Genomic DNA, 23,225 nt, shown 5'->3' with positions numbered 1-23,225 from the left:
CCTTCACAATATGCCCAAAGAAAACGTGAATCAGGGTTGGTATCCTTGCTGAATGGTGAGGCATTCATACGGGCCACAATGGCTAAGCTGTGTCACGAGTGCTATGGAGATGCTCTCTAAATGAATGAACTGCTTTTAAAGCTTTTCTCATTTTATATTTTTCGATAGAAACTGCTGTCGCTATTGTGTCGGAGCAGGCTTATTTTCATGATATCAAGGTCTTCTGCTTTTTGCATAAACTTGCTACAGAGCACTGGTTTTCTACTTTTACTAAGTGAGTTAGAATGCATAGATAGTTTGGTGTAATGAGAGACAAGTAATAGCTAGAGATGGGTGAACAATTTATTCAATGAATTTGAGCCCCTCTTTTGGTTCTTAAGAAGTCTGTGCATGTTGAGCTTTACAAATATGTTATTTAATTGATTGAATGCACCAAGTGCTTAGGCAAATATATTTAATGTCTGCGTGGCTCACAAATCAGCTATTGTGACTGTTGCTTAGAATAGCTGCAATTCATAGTGGTGTGTGATTGGCTAAGTTCATAAGGTATTGTTTCTGCTCCCTGTTTAGATGTTTGTCACACATTATTTAGCCTTCTGGTGCAAAAATTTGTGGCTCCCTGCTCTGACTCTTTCTGTTTCCATGAGCAAAAGTTTGCTCATGAAATGTTAATGGGAAGTGAATAAAAGCAGTTAGGGGGAGGAGAAGGGGTAACTGCTGGCAAATATTGCCTTGGAGTACTAGCCTGGCTGTAGTCATAGCAGCTGAATAAGGAGTGTAAGTCAGTCATTGGACCAGTATGACAAGTAAGGCAATGTTGAAAATGAATTAAGTGCTACTGTGAAATCTTTTTTTTTTTTAAAAATGTGGAAAAAGCAGTTATGCCATCATCATCTGAGGTCACAGGAGATGACTGGCAGAAAATAGAAAAGTTGCATGAATAATCAGAGAAAAGGCACATGACCAATAAGAGGAACAGGGAATCCAGCGCTGACATGGTACTGGTTTGAACATGAGGATGTGTATAGAGGTGTACATTTATGACTATCAGCAGTGTGTCACCAAGAATTTGAAATGGTGACTAGCTGAACATAAACCCCTTGATTACCAGTCCAGCTCCTGAAATGACAAGGATAAAGATGACTCAAAAGTCAGCCAGCAAAATTTGGTTATAGGACAGACTAAATAGTCACCTACTTCAGTACTGCAATTCTACAGAAGTGTAACCTCTATTCTTAGCTTATAGTGGAGAGCAGAAAAAACCTATTATAAACCCCGATGCCAACATTACTGGTTAGAAAGCACATGGGGTGAATTATTTTTGGATAAATAACTGAGCTAAAGCTGACCCTGGGCATTAAATATTTTCTCTCTTTCGCCCCTGTGCCATTTTTCTCCCCATATTTTACTTTATAATATTGAAACTGAAATCTATTGCCTCACCAAATCCCCTTCCTCTAGCACCACTACTGTGCATCAGTGACATACACAGGCCTGTGTTACATGTTCTATATTTTTCAAATAGTACAAGGATTAACATTAATACCAGTTGGTTAAACTTGGGTTTAACTTTTGAGTGAAAGGATGCATTCTAACTGCTGTAGTAGTACAATATTGAGTGACATCCCAAATAGTTAGTTGGTAACTAAATCCTTCATAAACAAAGTATCAAGACTGAAATTAAAATGGCCATTACATTCTCCTTCCACTCAACCAATTAAAATCTGGTTACTAGAACCTGACTGTACTTATTTCCCACCCATCTTGGGCCGGTTTACCTACAACCAGAAGTCCAAAAAACAAAATCTTGTCCAGAGTAATTAATAGAGAAGAGCCTGAGCAGCCAAATTCAGACCTAGATTTTATACACCCTGAAGTCTTTGGAGCTGGAGTTTGGTTTGCTCCCTTATGGAGGTAGAGGCAAGTGGATACAAGTGGATCCAGATTTATCCCCTTTCCCAACATTCAGAAGTATTTGCATCCAGGGTTTGGTTCTGGCCTGTCTGTAATTATTCTTGTGACTAATGCAGCAGTTACTTTGCTCCAGTTCCATAGCATCAGTAGTATTCATTTTGGAACCCAAGTACAACATGCTTTGCCATTGGGGTCAGTCACCTCCAGTCTCCTCTACATTGCCAAGGTTCATCTGTCCCTCTGACCACCACCCCATGCTGCTTGACCCTGAGCAGATCAGCTGGGTGCAGTGCTGTGGAAGTAAGGGTAAAGGAGCTAGGGCACCAGTTGTGTTATCATCCATCCTCCTTATTGAGGGTAAGGGTCCAGGCAGGGACACACGAATCCTGGAGACGAATGCATGGCTGAGCAGACGGTGTATATAGGAAGGTTTGGGCTTCCCATGCATGTGGACAAGTTGGAGGGTGTGCAGAGGAGAGCAACAAAAATGATCAAAGGTTTGGAAAACTTGACCTGTGGGGAAAGGTTAAAAACAGGGCATGTTTAGTCTTGAGAAAAGAAGACAGAGGGAAGACCTTTTAAGTCTCCAAATATGTTAAGGACTGTTATGATGATCAATTGTTCTCCATGTTCAGTGAAGGTAGAACAAGCTGTAAGGGGCTTAATTTGCAGCAGGGGAGATTTAAGTTAGATATTAGGAAAAACTTTATAATTGTATAGGTAGTTTAAGCTCTGGAATAGACTTACAAGTAAGATTGTGGAATCCCCATCGTTGGAGGTTTTTAGGAACATGATTTAATTTTACTGTGGTACTGCCTCAGCATAGGGGTCTAGACTTAGATGACATCTCGGGGTTCCTTCCAGCCCTACGTTTCTATGATACTGCTGCAGAAACTGCCCAGGGTTGCAGAAGGCATATTGCTTGGAGGAGGAAAGAGGGTTGTGCTATTGCAGAATAGCTCAGTTAACCATGTCTCCCACTCACTTTCTGATCGGGTGGTTTTAGGAATAGGAATGGGTTCTGGTGGGATCATTACCCAGACACCATGCACTCATGTTTTTGTTAGTATACAAAGTTTTTCAAGGGTATATAAAGAATTTGTAAAGGGTGAAAGAACAATTTACATGAAATGGAAAGCATGAAGGAACTATCAACCTTGGTGTTCACTCAGAACTAAGCGGAGGTCAGTGGCACAGTACGAGACGGCAAAATACCACCCATCTTTTCAAGAAATTATGATGAGAGCGCACTTTGCCTGATGCTTGAAAACTGAGCTGGTGCCTAAACACAAAATGTTCAGAGATGAAACAGACATGGCTGCATCTCCTTCCAGCTTGAAATCAGTGGTGGTGATTTTTTTTTCCTTTTTCTTTTTTTTTTAAAATAAGACACCTCTCTTCACAAACTGTGCTGCATACCAGTTTTAGCTTTAATATTCCCAGATAAGAGGAGGGAGATTTAGGACACTCAAGATAGATGATTGGTCTTGTTTGTGTATTTGAAATCACTATAGTCCCATTGACATCTGCCTGTTTCATAGCAAAATTCTGCCTGGAAAAAAAAAATGCCTTTGCCTTGAGGAGAGTTTACCTAGATGATACATGTCACACACAACCTTCCAATGGTTTCTTTGTTTTAAAATGTGGGCAGCAGGATTCCGAAGTGAAATATCTTGCATGCAAGAAAGCCACCATGGGAAGTCATTTGGCATATCTGCAATACCTGCTCCTGCAATCTGTTACACTTGGCATCTTGTCAATTTCGAGTGAGTGGTGCTAATATTAATGAGCTGTTCTAGCAAAGCTGTATAAGGACACACATGGTCGATGCATGACTAACACTCACCTTCCCATGTTGAGGAAAACATGAATATGCAGCAGGGGGCGCCATTTTACCTTAGCTACTCATTAGGAAGGCACAACTCTCAAAGTACCACCCAGCAGCCTATTAAATAGAAAAGGAGTAATATATTCTAGAGCAGGGGGAGGAGGCCAGGAAAAGCGAGGCTAGGGCTGAAATTCAGTGACCTGTGTTAAGCAGGAGGTCCAATTAAATCACTACCGTCCCTTCTGGCCTTGAAAATGAATGAATAAAACAAGCAGCCAGTTTGGCACAGCCGGCTAATAGATCAGTTTGTACACCCCTTTGTGTTCAGTTTTTGCACAATAGTTTTGGCTCCTATCCCCACTAAATTGGGCAGTTTTAAGATTTCAATGCTCAAAGCAGAGGGGAAGTCATTTCACTAAGAAGGTGGGGGGTGAGGGAAGGACTGGAAATTGCATTTGCAAAAACAGCAGGGTTGGGTCTTTTAAAAAATCTTGCCCACAATGTCCTCAATCTTCACATGTCCTAAAGTTCACCAAACTGTGCATGCCTCAAAAATGAGGTGTGTATCAGAAGAATCTACAGTCTTTGTAGCTGAAGTAGGTAGGACAGAATTACACTTGGAAAGTCTGCTTTCTAAGGGGAAAACAAAGTCACTGTGGGTAGAGCCACAGGCTGTTTCACAGGCACCATGTTTTCGGCAAGCTCCAATATTCAGGGATGGCTTCTATTAAGAGAAGTCACTCAATCAGGAGACCCCTCAATTGCAGGAAGAAGCTCCCTTCCCTAGCCAGCCTGAAGGAAGAGTTCAAGGGTTAGGGTGAGCTTGGCAACAAGAAAGAGGCAAAGGCAGATGGTGGTTGGGAACCTTGCTTTGTTCACTTAGAATTGGAGAGGTCTCAATTCTATTTTATCTGACAAGTCTGCACTATCAGGGTTGGCTTTCTGGCTACTGTAGCTTCCCGGCTACTGTAGCTTCCCAGTTGGTTTCACACAGCTGGAGCAATATTTACAATGCATTCAAAGAAGAGGCCTTCTCAGGGAACGGTAGGTACAAAGCGTGCTCTTGCTTGCATAGCAACGTTCTGTACCCCCAGTGTCTTGAGCATTCAAGTCTGTGCTTCAGTTAGTGAGAAAACCTTAAAAGTCAAAACATGCACTTTTGTTCTTGATACGGCCTACAATACCACAGAAATGTCCATTAAACTATTATAGGCCTGAAGGGAGTGATAGTTATTTATAACGTTCCAGCACTAGCAACATTTTTAGCGCACGCTACATTAGGACAAATGGTGCCTACAATAAAAATAAATGCTCAGGCACTCACTAAAAGGGGAGGAAAGTTTTTCCTCCACAGTGTGTCATAAAAAGGACATTCTCTCCAGTACTTCAAAGTAGTAGAGTCAATGGGTTACATGTGCGGTTTGACCATGAGTTTGAGATGGACACAGTTTACTGTATTCACCTTGAAAAACAACAACAATAAAAATAACCATTTTCCTTGTGGGTGCGGATGAAAATCTGAAAGCTATGGAACAGTAGTGTGATGGGGAGGGAGAGGAAGGCAATGAGATACAACAGCACCTTTCTGCTCTAATTCAGCCTTGAGGGATTAAATGTTCAGCCCTAACCAATCACACAGAAAAAGAAAAAGTAATTTAAAATTTAAATGATTTGTTTAGATGATGCCCAAAGGAGTGGTATGTAACTTCGGGTATGTCTACACTGCAAAGAAAAACCCACGGCACCAAGTCTCAGAGCCCGGGTCAATGGGCTCAAGCTGCAGGGCAACAAGAAGCAATGTAGATATGCGGACTGGACCCAGGCTCCGAGACCCTCCCCCCTCTCCAGGTGTCAGAGCCCAGGCTCCAGCCCAAGCTGGAACATCCAAACTGCTATTTTTAGACCCACGAGCCCACATCAGCTGACTTGAGCTGCAGGTTTTTGTTGTTGTTGTTTTTTTTTTGCAGTATAGACACACCCTTAGAGCTCACAGGAGAACTGGCCCTTTCCCTGGAGAGTTCATAATCTGAGCTCAGTCGTAGAAACAGTCCTACAGATCAGACCAATGGTCCATTTAGTCCTCTGTTCTGTCTTCTACAATGGCCAGTGCCAGCTGATTTGGAGGATGGTGCAAAACCCGTGCAGTAAGCAGCTGGGGATAACCAGCTCCCAGGGAAATATTTTCCCCTTACCTCCAAAAGTTAGAGGTTGGCTACATCCCTGAAATGTAAGGGTTAATATCCCTTCTAAAGATGAGAGAGTAAGTACACACAAAAGGAAGGCCAGGGAATACAAAATGAGAGCCAAGACTGTTTTTGTGCCACAAAGGGCTTTGAACACAAATCTGATATGTAGGATATGTCTACACTAGAAACATTCCAGCAGGTGCACCACCATAGTGTAGACACTTATTATAGTGACAGAAGGGGTTCTTTCTGTGGCTGTTGTAAACCCACCTCTCAAAGGCAGAAGCCAAGAAGAATTCTTCCATTGACTTGGCACTGTCTACACTTGGGCTTAGGTCTGCTTAACTACACGTCTACACTACCTGCCGGATTGATTTAGCACGTCTAGAGTAGATGCGATAAATCGATCCCTGATTGCTCTGCCATTGACTCCTGTACTCCACCGCAGAGAGAGGCAGAAGCGGAGTCGACAGGGGAGTGGCGGCAGTCGACCCCGCGCCGTGAGGATGCGAGGTAAGTCGACCTAAGATACATAGACTTCAGCTACGCTATTCTTGTAGCTGAAGTTGCTTATCTTAGGTCGATCCCCACCAGTGTAGACCCCCCAGTCTCTCAAAGATATGACTTTTTCCACACCTCTGAACGATGTAGCTAGATTGACACAGGTATGGACTGGGCCCACAGTAACTTGGAGTGGGGGAGAAAAAGGTCAAGCACATTTGTACTCAAAGAGATGGGAAAACTTAATTTTGGATGAGGTGGCACCACTATTGTTAAGCAATGTAACTATTATTTTTGTTTCAAAGTAGCAGTCGTGTTAGTCTGTATCCGCAAAAAGAAAAGGAGGACTTGTGGCACCTTAGAGACTAACACATTTATTTGAGCATGAGCTTTCGTGAGCTACAGCTCACTTCATCGGATGCATTTTTGTGTTTTAGTTTTAGTGTTTTAAGAGGGTTTAGTCAGAAACCCCACAGGGAAGACCAGCACAATAGCTTTCACTTCATATTGGATGGTTACTGTACTGCTCTCTCTCTGTTCTATCACATGCATGTTCATGTAAAAAGTAAGTTATTGCATTTTATTCCTGTTAACACTGCAAAGCCATCATAGGGCGCAAGCTGGATTATTTTTCAGGTCACATAATCAACATTTTTATTCAAGCTCCTTTTACAAAACTTAACACTGGTGATGATGGAAAGAGCCCAGCTTGACTTCCAGGGCCCATTTGCCATTATGAAAAATTATGTGCTTGTAAATTGACCAGATTTGTGGAGTTGCTAAAGGGCTAAAAAAAAAAAAAAAAGCATGAAACCTCTCAATGCCACTTTTACAAAGTTACGTTTTAAAGCAGATCAGCACTTGAAAGCTCCCACAGAACTTTTTGAAGGGATAACTAGGATATTTTCTCCAACACTATCCCTTGCACTGAGACAGGTTCTAACATGCAAAGTCACATGCAATTTGTTGCTCAGCATGTAATGACTACACAGTCACTGCACTATCAGCATCTATCAAAACAGATCTGTAACAAAGCAAGAAGACTAGTAACTATTTGAGATACTAATCTCCTCTTATAGATTTGTTGATTTTGGGTGGTTTTTTTAATAAAAGTTCAAGAACACCCTACCCTGTGGTTCATGCAGGTAAAAAAAATAAAAACGAAAGGTAAACCGCAACGTCTTGTTTACTGCACGCGGGGGGAAAAAAAAAAAAGAGAAAAACATTCAAGTTTGTGTGGGGGAAGGCTGTGGTTTTAACTATTAGCACAAAAATGCAAGCCCTATTACACAAACTATTGTGTAAAGTCAAATTTTAAGTTGTATATGCTGTTAAATAGAAACTCTTCTTTATACTTCACAAATAGCACATCTAAAAGCAACAGTAGATGGCTAAAGTATTTCTTGCACTAGTAACAGTCCTTTAGGAATCTGAAGTATTTCTAAATGGCTTGCTAATTAGAATTTGAAGTTATTCATTAATTTGGGAATTGCTGTTCTATCAGACGCTGCAATGGGTCTAAGTCACACAATTAGAAAATTCAGGGATGTTTGGATCCAGGGGTATTTGTTCAAGTCCAGCTCTGTAAACAGGTTAATAAATATCTAGGCAACTTCAAATTGCTTCTGGAATAGCACTAGTTTATATATAAAGCGTGCTTCATTCAGCTATCCCTGTTTTACAGAGGAGGAAATTGAAGTACAGCAGCGATATGGGTTGTACAGCTGAAGAACAAGTCAAGTGCCTTGATTCCAAGCCCTGTGTTCTATCTTGCTTCCATTGGCTATCCCTGATGGACTCACTGGAGGTGCATACTGAAATGGCAGAAATAAGTAACTGTGGAAATGCAGTTGAATTTGACTGAATCTCTTCTCCACCAAACAAGGAATATGTGAGCTAGTGCCAAATTGCTTGCCATTGTAGCTAAAAACATTTAGTGGACTTTGTTTTTGCCTCACTTTTGTATGATTCTGCACGGTCTAGCTCTGGCCCAGACAGAAATGCTCTGACAACTACCACCTCTTTGGCAGCGATGCCCTCATCCCATTCCAAAACAGGGTAGTATGTCCTCTCAGCATAGTTCTAACCTATTTTCCCAGCACAAACTGTGCCAGAAACGCATATAATCTTCTGGAGCCTTGTGAGAGAGCTGTCCGTCTCTACAACTCAACTAAAGTCTAGTAATTAGAAGTGGGCTTGAGAGCCCCTGTGTTCAGAACTCAGCTTCTGCCAAAGTTTGGAAGCGTCTGGGCCCACCTCAGTTAACTAGACTGCATCGTCACCCCAGTTCCCCCTACTTAATTAATTTATGAAATCACAATTGGATAAAGTCCTGACCCCAATGAAGTCAATGGAAACTTTGCTATTGACTTGAATGCAGCCAGGATTTTCCCTACTATAACACACTGACTTTGTGCGATGCTGCTCTTTGTGCGATGTAGTGGTTGAGACTACAGATAAGATATTACAAGTACTTACCCTTCAAAACTGGCACTAAAACTGAGGCCAAGATCCTCAGTGAGGTACTTAGGTGCTTAACTCCAACTGATTTCAAATCTGGACCAGAGTCCTCAAACTGCAGAGTCAAACTCATCCACTTCCTGGAATTTAACTTTAATACCAGAGAAATTAAGATTAATTTCTCTCTCTCATCTTCTCCCCAAGGTTTGATGCACCTAAGATTCCTCCCTCATGACTGCTCAGCCCACACGCTGGATATTCCCTCTCTCACCTCCCTTATAGCCATATGATTCAATGGGTCACCTGCACGAAGGAGTCAGCAAAACCCACTTCTCAGAAGAATCAACCCCTTTCTCAGTAGTATCAATGCTTGCTGACAAGGTGGGGATCCTCAGGCAAACAGTGCTAGCCTGTAAATAGTACATACTACCGTTAGCTAAATGAGATCTCCTTTACCTCAAGTGATAGAGGCTTATATTTGAGGGGGCTGATTAACTTCCTGGTGTAATGTGTGATTTTTACAGAGTAATGTTTGCCACACATGGGTTGTCACAACACAATGTGAATTTAGATGCCTATAAGCTAACTGCTAAGCCAGAGTCCTTCAGTTTCCTTTCTCTCTCTGTGGTCACTTCACACTTGGTAAGCAAGTTCTTTCATAAGCACATGGGTGTGTTCTTTGAAAACAAGTGTACTTTAAAAGTTTCCAGCATTGTAGCTAGAAGGTTGTTTAGTTACATGTGCTTCATGCTGGGTTACTGCACTGGGAAGCACTACAGATAAGTTGTTTGCACATACTGTAAATGATTATTTTAAAGCCTGGTGCTGGTTCCAGTATGGATATTTGTCTGCCCTCTGTACTCTATTGAGCTGGTCTGCTGTAGCCCGTGTCTCAGTCAATCTGGAGGATTCTCTCTGCTATGTTGCTTGTTGTGCTCAGATTCCAGTCCTTCCCAAGCAGAGACTGGGATATGGAACAGTCCACCCTCTATGATGGGACACAGCAGATAGCACAACTGAATGAGAGGCACTGGTTGCAGAAACTGGCTTCTACAGCAGATTTAAGAATAGTGAACCGGCACAGTTTCCAGAAAAAGGTAGGGAGCCACTATTTTAAGAAATTTAATAGAATGATCACTTTGTGCCATGCCTATTACATGGAAAGGAATCCAATTTTCTCTAATGAGAGGTCGCAGCATTTGAAAGCTTTTTCAGTCACTAACATCCTTTTACTGAAAGTGAAGAGATCAAGCTGCAAGTCTGAAGGTCAGGGAAGTCATCCCCTCAATTAGAACACATAAGCTGCTGTAGCTTGAAGCCTTTTCTTACTCATAGGAAGGAAACAGAGAAAGAAAAGGCCCATTATCGGTGCAAGCAGAGTTGAGAGTTATGGTCACATCAGCTTCTTCCCACTACTGGATTAGGACATGTCTGCATTTTCTAACTGCCCCCTAAAGTCCATCAATATTCCCAGGTAGCTGATTTTCAACTCTACCCATTTTTAAGAGATTTTAAGTAGTATATATTGCACATGGTGTATTGGGGGAGAAAAGAGATCTTGTGACTTTATACTGTGTCAGACAGACTAGTAGTTTTATCCTCTAAATGCCATATTTACTCAGGCCTTTGGAGGCCTATTATGCTTTCCTCACATAGGGAAATATATGATCAGTATTGTCCTCTACACAAAATAAAAATAAATAAATAATAATACACAAATTTTTAAAATCTGTACACCATTTACAATAAGCAGATTACTACCTTGAAGAAGGTATAATATCCCTTAATGGACTAAGAGTTAATTGTAACATGAGAGAGAAACATGGTGGGGGAAGGTAATATTGTTTATTGGACCAACAGCTATTGGTGGAAGGCGCAAGCTTTTGAGCTACAAAGAGCTCTTCGTGTCTGGGGAAGAAAGTGTCTGCTTCCTTCCCCAGATTGAAGAAATTTATCTGTGTAGCTTAGAAGCTTGGACCTCCACACAGTTACCTTACCTACCTTATCTCTGTCATATCCTGGGGCCCACATAGCTTCAACACTGCAAACAATTCTAAAGTAGCATTTTAAGAAAAAAGGTAGCTGGTATGGATTTTTAAAGAAATGTTTGGCATTTCACAGGAATTAGACGATATGAGAGAGCCCAATAGTGCATCTAGACCAGTATCTTTTGTCCGACAGGGGGTGAGAGAAAGTGTTTATTGCTAGTTTCTTCCTTCAGTTCAATAGTTAAGCTGCATCTACCTCTTCTGCACAGCCCTTCATTGTATATGTTCTGCCATCCATGAGGGAAGCAGTGCGTGCCAAGGCTTTGGGAGGCAGATTCCTGGCTGCAAGACAGCACAGAAGACATTAGGAAATTATTTTAGCATTGGCTGGCCTTCCTGACAAGTTCACTGTTGCTAGCTCCTGACTGAGGAATACAAAACTCCATGGTGCAGAACCACCTTGGTCCCACCAGAGAGGAGAGTCCCCAAATGCAACTGATCAGCACTTTTCTTTTCTTTCCCTTCCTTTGGGGATAGGGAAGTAGCCTTTAAAAAAAATAATAATAAAGTTTTCATCAGTTTATTTCAAAAAACAGTTTGACACCCTCTAAAAAAATTGTTTTCCCCTTTTTCAGTGACAACAGGGTTAGAAGAAAAACATTTTTAAATGAAATATTGTTCCTTTCAAAACCTAAAGAGTGGAATTCTTGAAGCTGTCTGCAAAATCTTTACCTCTATTTGACCAGTTAGATTCCCAACTGTCCTCCTTGCTTTAAGTTCAAGTGTCCTGGATCATTCAGAAAAGATGATGGTGAGCCACTGGCAGGTAAAACTAAACTTCTTATTTTTCATTTTCAGCAGTTGGAAAAGGACTTCTGATTACAGAGGTGTGTGAATCGTGTGATGATGCAGCCATTACACCAAGGCCAGGGGCCAAAAACACAGGCTCAAGAACCCATCTACATTTTGTATCAAAATGGTGTATGACAGCGTATTCATCAGGTCTCTTGTGCTTTGTCATTTCATATGATATACCCTCCAAGAATAGGAGTCAAACACAGCATAAGAAACGCTTTCCCTTTTGAATCTGTCATCCATCAGCTTTATCAGAAGGGTGCCCCATAACTGACAGAACCACACTGTGAAGGTCTGCTGGAGGGGAGAAAGGTGGTCTGTTTACTTCCAACGTAAAGATCACATTGTTCTCTTTTTTTCCCATTAAAAAAAAAAGAGAGAGAACAATGTGATCTTTACATTGGAGTATCTGTCTGGCATTAGATGGGAAATCCAGTGACAAGTGGCTCTGTGGCAGATTTGCATCTGGGTAGCAGGACCAGATAGTCAAAGAAAAACCAAGAAACATATGACAGGGGTGGAAGTGCAGGGAATAGGTATTGAGGACAAAGTGGCAGGGGGGCACCCAAACCTCAATCAGGGATCACCATCCTGGCCATCCCACATCATCTTTCTGAATAAAAACCCAGGGCATGTAACAGTAAATGGGCAGGTGGAGGAAAGGAAGAATTACATCTTTGTTCTCTTTGACTTTTCTCCTAGTCCTTTTATTTTCCTCCCACTATCCCTGGACCTGGCTCTTTTTGATCCAAGACTTGCAAACAGTGCCTGGAGTTATTTTGTTCAGCTATTTCCATTGGATTTGTGTTTTAAAATTCCCTGCTTTAATTTTTGTAAAAGTTATTGTGGTGGATTTAGCACTATTCTAATTTATGAATGCTTTATGTGGGCCCGCTTATTGGATATTTACTGTATAAATGCAGAGGTTTAATTTAATAGGGGTTGTAAAGAAAAACAAGCAGACAAGAGAATGGCTCAAGATGAACCCCTTTTCTGCGAACTCTTGAAGACTGTTAAGAATCAACCACATCCGAAAGAGGCCTTGGAACACACAATAAAAAAAAAAAAAAAAAAAACCTAACAAAACCAAACCACTTATAGTGGGGTTATTCACTCACTCTTGGGGGGGGGGAGAGAGAGAGAGAGAGAGAAAGGGGAAAAGCTATTTGGGAGATTCAGACTGAGACACATCTGCCCCCAACTGGAGGTGTCTGAAGAAGTTAGGTCTTCCTGGATTACCATAAGGGGATGGGAGAGATGGTAAGGCTTAAGACAAGACAGACATGCCCTAGACTTTTTGTTGTTTTAAATCACTTACAGCATAAGGGTTTTATTCCTACTGCAAAGTAAACAGCACTTTTGTTTTGTTTTGTCCCTGTATGACATTGGTCAAAGGCGCCTGAAGAGAAGGATCACAGGTGCCAGAAAGTCAAATCTGTGGAGTAGGAAGGGTTGATACACAGGGTACTGTAGCCCAGTCTGCAGTGGGGGAGGGAGAAGATGCCCATAAATGGAGGATTTTCTGTAACTTGAAGTCTTTAAAATCAAGAGTTGAGGACTTCAGTAACTCAGCCAGAGGTTATGGGCCTGTTGCAGGAGTGGGTGGGTGAGATTGCGATGTGCAGGAGGTCAGACTAGATTATCATGATGGTCCCTTCTGGTCTTGAATTCTGAGTCTGAGAACTGTGGAATTCCACCCTGGAAAAAGGTAAAGGCCAGGTAACACCAGAGGGGGGTGCACTCAAGAACTCCAAGAAGGGGACAGAGCTAGCCCTGTAACCATAACCAGCTATTTTTTAACAAAGCCAAACATTTGGGGCTAAACTGGCGGAGTCAGTACCTCTAACAATTTCCAAAATCGGAGACTACAACTTGCAAGTTCTAGAACACTCCTACCAAATATGCATGGAAGTGCCAATGCTCCCATCTGCAGCCAGCCAGAGGTTTCCAGCTTGCAGCCACTGTACATATTACATTACCTTTTAAATGAAGAGGAGGGGCACAAGGAAAAAAGCAAAAATGAGAGAGAATTGCATTTCCCAGAAAGTTGCTGCCTTTCTTAAGGCTAGGGAAGAATTATACTAAAACTATTGTGCATCGTCTCCTATGGAAGTCATTCCTTTTGCTGCAAGTACAAATATTTCAGGAGTCTCTGCCTGAAGCTCACCCCTGTTAATTTCAACAGCCCTACTATTTGCTAACTTTAGTCTGAAGGGGACATCTACTGGCAGCAAAGATTAAATGTAAGCAAGAAGCACAAAATTGTAAGAGCTTCTGGAAATTAGAGCAATGCAATTTAAAGATCCACTGCTTGTCCTAGAGACTCAAAGTCAGTTCTTTCCCCCTTCCCTCACTAAGAGAGAGCTCACTGGTTTGTATTTTCTATTTTAAAGCAGTAGCTAAAGTTGCTAAGATACTTCCCAGGACTCTAGTTAGTGAGCTGTCACTCTATATGTGGAAAAAACACTCTATATCAGAACCCTCCTTTTATACTATGATCAACTTCCTTGGAACAGGGTGCTTGTTAGAATGTGCATGCAGTAAAATGACTGACTAAACAAGCAAATTGGAGGAAGGAAAGTGGTAATATAGCAACAGGAGGCAGGGTCCTATTCAAAATGGGTCTAGCAGTGGGTGTTTTACTTGAATCTTTATACAGGGTAATTGGTTTTCAATCCACTGCCCTACACCCGAGACCTATCTGGGATTCAGTCCCATGCGTCATTTTTAGTCAATGGATACAGCTGGCTGAACTGCAATTCTTGGGAATTCCATTTTAATTAATATGGTGAGAGACTAATAGGGAGGCAGAATAAGTGTCTATATTTTTAGAAAAAGCTCTGTTTTACCTTTTTTTTAAAACCATTTCCCAGAGAGAGAATAACTTCTCAAGCAAAATAGTTTAATGTAGGAGCTGGGGGGGGGGGGGGGGGGGGTTGGGGAAGAGACTTGGAAAACACTTAAATTTTGCCTGCTTGCACAAACTGAGTTATTCCAGAATGAGATTATGCTGTGAGGAACGCATGAGGGAGATTGAGCATTTTCAGCCTGGCATGACATCTCATAAAAAGTCTGAAGCAGAACATGGTGTTGCATACAGCTCTAGTAAAACTATTCCATAGAGGAGCTAAGCATTTTGCTCCCTGAGATTTTTAACCAGGCTAAGGCTGAAGATGCTCTCTCAGCCTTAGTAAGAGGCTAAATTGCAACACATCCTAAACTGAAGTTCTCTTTATACAGGTTCAGCATTCCCACACACAACAAAACAAGAACACTTTACCGTAAGGCTGAGAGTATGCATCATGCATTCCAGAGTAGAATTACAAAGTGTTATTCCTTAAGCCAAGTATTATAAATCTAGGAATTTCAGAGTTAAGTTTAAAGAAATCCAAATGTGTTAAGGTAAGAAATGCAGTCAAGCCACCAAAACAATTAACTCTGTCTTGTAATAACAATACCTGATTAAGGTATTTTAGCGTTTGTGATTCCAGATCAGATTAAACTGACTTAAAAAGCAGAAGACTGAAAAATAACCTTCAGCAGCTGTAAATCTTTAAATGACAGTAGTTGTCTGAACTACAATTCCCTCCACTCCAACTTTCCTTTTTAATAGATGAAAATATTACATATGAATTAATCTTTTATGGTGAAGATAAACTGCATTGAAAAAACAAACAAACAACAACAAAAAACTCACCCCATACAGTTCCTGTTTTAGTGTGGTAGAGAGATGTACAAGTTATCAAAATTGTGTAGACTAATAAATGTATTCCAAGAAGATACTAGTGTACAATATACTTGGTACAGAAAGAAATGCCTTTAAAAGCCTTCCCCCAAATTGCCACAGTGTAGAAATTCAGTTGCAAAGAATAAATGCATGCTTCAAAGAGAAATATTTAGGCCTTACCCCCAAGTTGCTGACCTTTTCAAATGATGTAAACTGTAGCTGGAAGGAAGTGTGATGAACATGTTTATATTCCATTCCTGGAGAAGAGCAGTTGGATTTGGAAACAAGTGCTGCACCCATAAAATCTATCAATAAATCCCAGAGAAGCAGCAAACTGCCAGGTACTGTATTTGGAAAGCAAGCCTGCATAGGGAAGATGGTAACGTCCTTCCTGGCACTAGTTCCAACACATGCTGTTTCCAGAAGTTGAGTGAAAGTATTAGAGCAAACAAACTTTAAACTTTCAAAAGTTGTTGCTTTTACTTGAGATCTCTGGCACTTAAAATACTGTTTCTCTGAAATGACAAACACACACTCTTCCTCATGCTTTAGCAGACCCTATTCCTTTGCAGTGGTATACACAGCTGACTTACATTAGCCTGGATGGGCCAGTTTAATTGAAGCTGCATCAGCCCCAATTAAATGGAACTGCTTTATTTCACAACATTTAACTCTTTACAACACAAAGGAATGTTCAAATACCAAATGTGTATATAGATCTTAAGAGGAACATACCAAAAAGAAAGAGCACTACTGTCTTGTTACAGAGTGAAATTCACTATTTTCAGTGTGACATGATACCGGATGTAGAAGGCATGTACGCAGCAGCACTTGGCAAAATTCAGCTCCAATTCTCATATTAAGTGTTTTAAAGCCTCAGCAGCTGGACTCATGTTATTTTGAGAAAATCTTAGCTTTTTCTCCCCCTTCCCCTCATGGTTGTGGAATAGGTTTGCCAGGTGTCCAGTTTTCGACCAGAACACCAAGTCGAAAAGGGACCCTGGCAGCTCTGGTCAGCACTGCTGAATAGGCCGTTAAAAGTCCGGTCAGCTGTGCGGCGGGTCTAAGGGAGGCTAGTCACTAGCTGTCCTGGCACCGCACTGCATGTGCCCCGGAAACAGCCAGCAGGTCTGGTTCCTAGGCGGGGGTCCCATGGGGCTCCGTGCACTGTCCTCAAGCACCAGCTCCTCACTTCCATTGGCCTCCTGCCCTCTCCCCCCCGGCCTAGGAGCGAGACCTGCTGGCTGTTTCTGGGGCGCACACAGCACGGCGCCAGGACAGGCAGGGAGCCTGCCTTAGCCCCATTGCACTGCTGACCAGGAACTGCCCGAGGTAAGCCTGTGCTCCAACCCCAAGCTCCCCAAACCCAGAGCCCCCTCCTTCACCCCAAACCCCTCATCCCCAGCCCCCCCCAGAGCCCTCACCCCCTCCTACACCCCAACTCCCTGTCCCAGCCCAGTGAAAGTGAGTGAGGGTGGGGGAGAGATAAGGTGACCAGATACCCCGATTTTATAGGGACAGTCCCTCCACACCTGTCCCAGTTTTTCACATTTGCTGTCTGGTCACCCTAGGGAGAGCAAATCACTGAGGGAGGGGGAATGTAGTGAGTCAGAAGTGGGGCCTCAGGGAAGGGGCAGGACTAGGGTGTTCAATTTTGTGTGGTTAGAAAGTTGGCAACCCTATTGTGTAGAAACTTGAAAATACAACCTAAGTGACCCTAGCTGCTCAAACCAGACAGCAAGTAAAAAATTAACCTCATCATGATTTAATAGTTTGGGTTAGCACTGCTGCCTTTCACAGCCTTTGTGGCCGGGGGGGGGGGGGGGGGGGTTTGAAGACTTGTAAGTTGGTGGGGGCAGGTTGGTTTCATTTCAATGTGGTGTTCAGAGCCAGGGCTTGTCTCGATCATTAAAAGCTGGTTACTCTACACCAGTGGTTCTCAACCAGGGGTCTGCAGGGCCCTGGGGGGCCATGAGCCAGTTTCAGGAGGCCTTAGGGCCCCATGGCTGAAGCCCGGTACCCCAAGCCCCTGTGGGCCTGAAACCAGGAGTGTAGCCGAGGGGAGCTCCAGGCCCCTGCCCTCCCCCCCCCCAGGGATAAAGTCCCAAGTCCCAGCACTCCCCATGGGGCTGAAGCCAGAGGACTCAAGCCCAGAGCCCCGGCACTTGCTGCGGGGCTGAAGCCCAGTGCCCCCCGTGAGGCTGAAGACAGATCTCCCTACAGGGCTAAAGCCTGGAGAAAAGCTGCAGGGCTGAAACCCAGCCCTCCCCCGGGTCTAAAGTACAGAGGCCCCCCTACCCCCACCAGGCAGCTGAAGTCTGGAGCCCCAAGGCTCCCCCCCACACATGTGACTGAAGCCCCAAGGCTCCCCACCACCACCAGTGGCTGAAACAAGGAGCCCTGGGGCCCTCCCCTGCTGGGCCCTAGCGTTTTTATAGCATATTGGGGGTGGGGGGAGAGCCTCAGAAAGAAAAAGTTTGAAAACCCCAGGTCTACACGACAGCAACTCCCCATCTTTAATTGCATTGGATTCATTTCACCGGTAAACCTGCCATCTTGTGTGCCAGTTCCATGTGTTACCTATCATGCTAATGTGCAGAACATGCCCCCAGCTGGGGCAGGGCATGAAGCTGCAGCGAACTGGGGGTTGAGGGCCTGCTGAGAGTAGTGGGAAGGGGAGTAAGGAATGGGGAGTGGGAGCTGGAATTGCTGAAGTAGGGGTGAAGGCTCCTGGGTGTCTGAGGGAAGCCGGGGGACTCTCAGTGGTGACTGGGTGTCTGCTGAGGGTACAGGGATGGGGGTGGTATGCACCTGTTTCCCCAACTCACACCTGCCCTTCCCTGCTGTGACCTAGCCTGATAAGCATGACTAGTGTGACCTCTGCTGGTCCACAGCAGCAATTTCAGGCAATCCTACTGCTTAGCTGAATGCGCCAGGCCTGTGAAACTTGGCATCCCTGCCTACCTACAGGCTCGCCGGTCCTGCGCACATAGACATGTGCATCCACCCTGCGTTTCTACATGCGAGCCAGGAAGCTGAACATCCAGCCATCGGCTATAAGCATGCACAGCCATTTCTTACGGTTCCAAAACCTCACTAGGCAAAGTTATCCCTTGTTGCATGTACTAAGTAAACGAAACTGGTGCTTTACTAAGAAGTTTGATGGGGGAGGGCTCCATGTGCTATATTGACTTCCCCACACCTCCTGCAACCTGTGTGCTTCTATTCAGGTTGCTACAGCGGACAAGCAGGAATCTGTTTGAAAAACATAACCATAACGGCTCTCGCAATAAATACAGTGGTGTAGGCACAAGGGAAGTAAGGGAGACATTCTCCTCACTGTCATATTCTCCTCTACCTATGCCGCACATGTATTTTCACACCTTGGCCCCCTCCCGGTTTTTATAGGGGTGCATAATATTTGCAAAGTTTATTTATTTACTTCCAAGACAGGAAGTGTGGTGCTGAATATTTACAAATCAAGATTAAAATGGGGAGCATTGAAGTACCTTTCAGGCTTTCTATACAAGCCAGTGTTCTGTGAGTGAGACCTTCCCTTTAAGCATCCCCCTGCAAAGAGAAAGGGATGAGAACTCTTCCTGCTAGAAGAGCAGCAAACAGGAGTTTTGTGAGGGAGTTCTTCAGGTGAAGGAGGAGCACTACAGAACCCCAGGGCTGAGTGTGTTTTCTGCTTGCTTGCAGTTTACAGATGGTCTGGTTGGGGTGTGGGGGGGAGGCGCTGTGTGCTACGCCAAGATCCCTGCTAGACTAACCGAGAGGTTACCAACCAGTTCCAGTGTGCTAATCCCTTTAGGACCACAGAGCTAACTCACAACAGGAGTTTAAAAAAACAGCTCCTATGCAACCAGAGAAGCTAGTGAAGAGGGGAGTTTAGAGAGGGTGTGGGAGAGGCAGATACACCTAACAAACATACTCTAAAAACTTAGGCCAATAACAACTGCCCCAAGAGTTTAAAAAAAAATGCAGGCAAAAGTCCAGCAGCAGAGGAGGGTAGGGGGCTATCCCATTTATTGCCCTGAATGCTGCATGTGTATTTACCTGGCATGTGGGATGCTTGCATCTGTTGCAAGCAACTGATAGCCCTCAGAGACAGAGGATGGGCTCTTGAGACTAGAATGGCAGAACTGGAAGAACTAAGAGAGACGGAAAGGTATGTAGAGGTGATTTTCAAGGACCCCTTCCCCGCATTTAGTCTCACAGGCTCTGTGATTTTGAGGAGAATGCAAGTCTTGGGAAAGGAAGACACCAAGCTGGAGCAGAGGGGAATGATCCCATAGGTAGGACCCTCCCCTTCTAGATGATGTGCTGGTATCCTCTCACAAAGAGGTTACCTCTTTGGGGCAGAGGAAACCTGTTATTAGGAAAAAGAAAAGGAGTACTTGTGGCACCTTAGAGACTAACCAATTTATTTGAGCATGAGCTTTCATGAGCTACAGCTCACTTCATCGGATGCATACCGTGGAAACTGCAGGACTGCTGCAGTTTCCACGGTATGCATCCGATGAAGTGAGCTGTAGCTCGCGAAAGCTCATGCTCAAATAAATTGGTTAGTCTCTAAGGTGCCACAAGTACTCCTTTTCTTTTTGCGAATACAGACTAACACGGCTGTTACTCTGAAACCTGTTATTAGGAAGAAACAGGGAATAGTAATAGGGGATTCAATTATTAGAAATATACATAGTTGGGGCTGTGATGAGCAGGAGAACTGCCTGGTGAATTGCCTGTCAGATGTAAAAGGTTCCAGACCTCTCAAGACATCTAGACAGATGTATGTGCAGTGCAGGGAAGGAGCCAGTGATCGCAGTAAACTTAGGGGACTGGTAACTGCTGATAGTGGGGGGTCAGGAGGATGCACAATGGCAAGCTTCCTCTCACCACCAGAGCCACTGTCAACTTGGCATGCGGGATGCTTGCATCTGTTGCAAGCAACTGATAGCCCTCAGAGACAGAGGATGGGCTCTTGAGACCAGACTGGCAGAACTGGAGGAGCTAAGGGAGACGGAAAGGTATGTAGAGGTGATTTTCAAGGACCCCCTTCCCGCATCTAGTCTCACAGGCTCTGTGATTTTGAGGAGAATGCAAGTCTTGGGAAAGGAAGACACCAAGCTTAGGGGACTGGTAACGGCCGATAGTGGTAACTTCCTGGTGACTGCCCAGGCACCCTCCAGCAACACATTCTTGACCACAGCACGGTGGGCCGTCACCCACGTCGCCCACCCTGGGCAAACTTGTGTTTTGGCACCTTAGCCCCCGCTGCCTCCCCAGGTTCCCCACTGCCTCTCCCCGCCGACATTGCCCCAACTGATTCCCCAAGCTCCCTTTTGTGCACCCCAGACAGGCTAGTCTGGGCATATACTCAAGCAGGTAACTGGCTGCCAGCTGGCAAGAAAGGGATGGAACTCATCAGGCTTCCCTGCGCCCCCTTGGGCAGAGAGTTGTGCTGCCAGCCTGGTCTCATTTCCCTACTCTGGGCACCACCGAGTGGTGTTGCCTTTCCCAGGCACATCCCTTCAGACATGCTCCGCCCAACTCCACTCTGGCAGAAATCTGGGAGTGGGGGGGCGGGGACACAACACATGTGAGCCCGCGAGCTCCCCTCCCCCACGTCACCTATGCATGTAGGTACCAATGACATAGGGAAAGGTAGGAAAGAGGTCCTGGAGCTAAATGTAGATGGTTAGGTCAGAGTCAAGTCCAGAATCTCTCCAGTAGCATTATCTGAAATGCTTCCAGTTGCATGCACAGGGCTAGTAAGACATGAGGAACTGCAAGGTCTCAATGAGTAGAGGTGACAATGGTGGTTGGATTTACATTTATTAGGAACTAGGGAACCTTTTGAGAAAGAAGAAAACTATATGGGAAGGATGAGCTCCACCTAAACAGAATCACATTTCTGACAAAATTAAAAAGGTCACAGAGGAGGGTTGGGAAAACTAAGGTATGGGGAAAAGCCAAACTTGTGTAGAGGAGCACAGTTTAGACAGACACATCCCTTAGGGGAGGATTTATTAAAGGAGATACTCTATATCCTAGTAAAGAGGACAGTACAGAAGCTGATAAAGTACAGATAGGAACTGAAGAGAAATAGTCAAACAAAAAAGTCAGGCTATTAAATAGACAAATTTTAAGTACTTGTATACAAATTCTAGAAGTCTAAATACCAACCTGTTCTTTTTAGGTGATGTCAAGGTTCCTCCCCCACTCTGAACTCTAGGGTTGTAGGGACCTGCATGAAAAACCTCCTAAGCTTATCTTTACCAGCTTAGGTCAAAACTTCCCCAAGGTACAAAATATTCCACCCTTTGTCCTTGGATTGGCCGCTACCACCACCAAACTAATACTGGTTACTGGGGAAGAGCTGTTTGGACGCGTCTTTCCCCCCAAAATACTTCCCAAAACCTTGCACCCCACTTCCTGGACAAGGTTTGGTAAAAAGCCTCACCAATTTGCCTAGGTGACTACAGACCCAGACCCTTGGATCTTAAGAACAAGGAACAATCCTCCCAACACTTGCACCCCCCCCTTTTCTGGGAAATGTTGGATAAAAAGCCTCACCAATTTGCATAGGTGACCACAGACCCAAACCCTTGGATCTGAGAACAATGAAAAAGCATTCAGTTTTCTTACAAGAAGACTTTTAATAAAAATAGAAGTAAATAGAAATAAAGAAATCCCCCCTGAAAAATCAGGATGGTAGATACCTTACAGGGTAATTAGATTCAAAAACATAGAGAACCCCTCTAGGCAAAAGCTTAAGTTACAAAAAAGATACACAGACAGAAATAGTTATTCTATTCAGCACGGTTCTTTTCTCAGCCATTTAAAGAAATCATAATCTAACACGTACCTAGCTAGATTACTTACTAAAACTTCTAAGACTCCATTCCTGGTCTACCCCCAACAAAGACAGAATATAGACAGACACACAGACCCTTTGTTTCTCTCCCTCCTCCCAGCTTTTGAAAGTATCTTGTCTCCTCATTGGTCATTTTGGTCAGGTGCCAGTGAGGTTACCTTTAGCTTCTTAACCCTTTACAGGTGAGAGGAGCTTTCCCCTGGCCAGGAGGGATTTCAAAGGGGTTTACCCTTCCCTTTATATTTATGACAGGTGACAAATCTGAAGAACTGTCCAAGATTGAGGTATCAGGGAAGGAGATTTGGGAACAAATTGATAAATTAAAGGGTAATAAGTCACCAGGACCAGATGGTATTCACCCAACAGTTCTGAAGGAACTCGAATATGAACTTGCAGAATTACTAATTGTGTTATGTAATCTAATCACTAAAATCAGCTTCTGTACCAGATGACTGGAGGATAGCAAACATAATACCATATTTTTAAAAAGGTTCCAGAGGCGATCTTGGCAATTGCAGGCTGGTAAGCCTAACTTCAGAAACAGGCAAATTGATTGAAGCTATAGGAAGAAACAGAATTATCAGACATGTAGATGAACATGATTTGTTGGGGGAAGAGGTAACATGGCTTTTGTAAAGGGAAATCATGCCTCACCCATCTATGTGAATTCCTTGAGGGGGATCAACAAAAGTGGACAAGGTTGATCCAGTGAATATAGTGGACTGGACTTTCAGAAAGCTTCAAAGGCTCTTAAGTAAAGTAAGCTGTCATAGGATAAGAGGGAAGATCTTCTCATGGATCAGTAACTGGTTAAAAGACAGGAAACAAAGGCTGGAAATAAATGGTCAGTTCTCACAATGGAGAGAGGTAAGCAGTGGGGTCCCCCAAG

The 23,225-nt window shown here is 43.7% G+C and overlaps 1 protein-coding gene and 1 long non-coding RNA gene across 2 annotated transcripts in view; one reads left to right on the top strand and one right to left on the bottom strand.

Annotated features, from left to right (window-relative positions):
• The window catches only part of ESRP2 (epithelial splicing regulatory protein 2), a 114,737-nt gene that overhangs the window by 23,001 nt on the left and 68,511 nt on the right, over positions 1 to 23,225 (bottom strand). The window lies entirely within an intron of this gene.
• On the top strand, positions 9,650 to 12,717 carry LOC142068622 (uncharacterized). Its single transcript, XR_012664499.1, has 2 exons — positions 9,650 to 9,986; positions 11,736 to 12,717. It is a non-coding gene; the product is annotated as an uncharacterized LOC142068622 (long non-coding RNA).

The sequence above is a fragment of the Caretta caretta genome, chromosome 12 (assembly GCF_965140235.1).
Source record: "Caretta caretta isolate rCarCar2 chromosome 12, rCarCar1.hap1, whole genome shotgun sequence".
Lineage (NCBI taxonomy): Eukaryota > Metazoa > Chordata > Testudines > Cheloniidae > Caretta > Caretta caretta.
Note: the sequence above shows the minus strand (reverse complement) of the source record. Positions and strands in the feature narration are given on the sequence as shown.